Below are 3296 nucleotides of genomic sequence, written 5' to 3' on the forward strand. Positions count from 1 at the left end.
AGGTTTTGGATAGAGTGGTTGAAGTGTGGAAGAATTTGGATTAATGTTGAATAGGTCCATGACCTGCTCTTTCTTCAATGATGACGTATTTTAAGGCTTAAGTGGCCCTATCACACTAAAATTTATGATATACTGTTCAAGAAACTTGATCAGAATATAATTTTGGCTCATTATAGTGTAATAATAAGCTTTATAGTACAGTTTCACTGCACTGTTTGTGTTAAAGTGATACCGAAACTGAACTATATCTTTTTGTTTTTCTTTTTTTTTTTGCCAAAGTTAGATTTAATGACCTTTCATTTTCCCAGGACATCCTCATTTATTAGATAACCAAATTCCTTTGGATCTCTCTTATTTTCCCAATATAATTTAAAATCCATTTTTCCCCTTTATTTGCTAGCTATACATATTATTTCCCTGCCCACAATTCACATTCCATTAGAGTTGTGATTCTATAAGACACATTATACTGATACCCTGAACTAAAAACAGTGCTCCCTTGGCATATTTTCACCTGAAAATCTATGGATATATTGCACACAGTTCAAATAGCTTCTGATTAAAGATAATAATCTCACCTAAGAGTTGAAAAAATTCGTTAAGTACATAATAAGAACATAAAAGATTTATAGGTGATTTACTAAATTTAAAACACGCATGTCCGGAGTAACCTATGTTTTTTCTTTTTCTTTTTGCAGTACGCGGGCCTCTCACTGCTGTGGCCTCTCCCGTTGCAGAGCACAGGCTCCGGACGCGCAGGCCCAGCGGCCATAGCTCATGGGCCCAGTCGCTCTGCGGCATGTGGGATCTTCCCGGACCGGGGCACAAACCCGTGTCCCCTGCATCGGCAGGCAGACTCTCAACCACTGCGCCACCAGGGAAGCCCACCTGTTTTTTCTAAATGATGTAGCTTTTCTCCAAATTGATGCTTGCGTGTATTGCAGTTGTGAAGAGAGACTCTGGTAACCCCAATCTAGCTCTCCCTCTGCCCCCCAACATTTCAAGCTCTATTTTCACGGTGTGTCATAGGATTGCACTTATTCACTACTCCTTAGCATCAGTGCCAAACAAGGAGTTGGGAGTGGAAAGGTGTGCTTCTTTTGGTTGAGTATTTATTTGTCTCTGCAAGACATTCCAGAGATCTCTGTTTCCATCTGTTACCGTGACTAGCTGCATTCAAGACAGTCCCTGATATCCTTGATCCTTGAATGATTATAGTGAGCAGATCCTTCTGTTCACCTACAATGGATATATAACTTAACAGGGAAAATATACATTTGTAGTTTTAAGTCACTAAAATGTAAGATTGTTTGCTACAGCAGAATAATTTACCGATCCTAATTAATACAGAGCTAAAACACAGAAAAAAAAAAGTGAAAAACATTCTTGGCAAAGACAGATCCTGATAAGCTAGGGAAGGAGGAAGATATGCCTTTAAGAGGAGTGCTAAAAGCAGGATTTATGAAAGATACTTCCAGGACACACTTACAAAATAAAGAAGGTATAACTACACAGCTTTTATATGAAATGATTAGATAAAGGTTTAATTGATGGCTAAGACTCATCCATTGTCCAGATGGATTTTGACAGAGACTGCAGAAGAACACTTATGATGTCTGTGAGTCTTCTTAAAGGCATAGCTAAGAGACTGTAAATCTCAGTATGAAAGGGCCATTTCCTTTAAGAAGAACAGATGCCTGATCTGATCAAGTCCAACAAGTGCAGATTATCAAACCATTAGACAGATTTTAAAAAAGATTAACAGAAATGAATTTATACTTTACATAATTTAAATGCTTTGTCTGCATGATTCTGGATCAATTCAACAAACTAAATTTATATTTTATAATATATTCTATTAATTTCTGAAACATTTTTTATCTTACCATTTTGTGACATCTATATCTATGGAATTTTATAAGTATATACTACCACTTCTTTCTAGGTTTTCTTTTCTCATCTTATATACTTAATAGTATAAGCAAATTTTTTCTAATAATAACTAAATTATTTTTATGGGGACTTGGTATTATAAGAACTCATTCATTTTATATCATTAAGCTTGGTAAGTCAAACATTTTGGGAGTTAATATTTTTAAATTTTGTATTAGACAAGTGTGAGTCAGTATATACTATGAAATTTAGCACTTGATCATGACTATTTAGTTTTAAGTATTTTACACAAATGAACCACTCAGCAGAATGACTTACTACTACCACATAAAAGGAAGAAAAACATAATATCAAAGTATAAACCTTTATTAATAAGCATATTTCAAACTTGTTTCATAAAGATATATTAATAATAAGCTAATACACTATTGGTTTATATTATCTCCATAAAAAATGAAGATGGGCTCTACAGTTCAAATCCAACCCCTTTCTTCTTAATCACATGCTAATCTGCATATATGAGACCATTAGATAAGTACCACTCAGGGCCCAGTGAGGAATGGAGTGTTCTGCAACCTCTTATGTCATTTTTCCTTGGCTGAAAGGAAAATTATAATTTGAGCAATTTGACCTCATGTGACTGCTGTGACAAGGAAAGCCCCTTTAGGGCTACCAAACATCCTATTTCCAAAAGACCAGTCCTACTTAGCATGAAATATTCTGTATTGTACAGGAACCCTAGATGAAACACCAGCACATCTATTCAGCATGAAATCTTTTTATTCCCTTCTCCTACACATGTCATTTGTAATTTGTCTAGTGTAACAAGGTAGATATGGGCATAATATATGAACATATGAGAATCTTTTTTCTTTCACATTATATTATAGTGATCATTAATATTATACTCAAAATTTGAAAAAATACATATGTATGTACTCCAACAACTTAAATACATTTATGATTCTATTCTTCTTTAGTCTAGATGTCATTTTTGCCTGATTTCACATGTCAGGGTATGAGATGAGAGGGAAGGTATACAAGGTCTTTTCTGTACCACCTACATGCTGTCAGTGCCAGAAGTAAGACAAAATCTACACAAGGTGGAGAGTTTTACCCATATATACAGCAAGGTAAAATAATAATGTGAAAGTTTCTAAGAAAATGAGAACTGACATTTAAAAACAATTCATGGAGGATCAACTTTGGGAATGGTGAAGTGAGGACCTCAGTCATAGTTCTCCCACAAAAAACAATGAAAATACTAGCAAAAGCCCTAAAATTATTTCAGAACTCTGGAAATTACCCAAAACTACAGAACAAACTGGAAATCTTCTATCAAACAGCAATTGCCAACCTTAGTAGCACAGCAGGATCTGTGATGCTTTAACTTCCTCTTTCCC

This window comes from Lipotes vexillifer, unplaced genomic scaffold, assembly GCF_000442215.2.
Source record: "Lipotes vexillifer unplaced genomic scaffold, Lipotes_vexillifer_v1.1 scaffold108, whole genome shotgun sequence".
In the NCBI taxonomy this organism is placed as follows: Eukaryota; Metazoa; Chordata; class Mammalia; order Artiodactyla; family Lipotidae; genus Lipotes; species Lipotes vexillifer.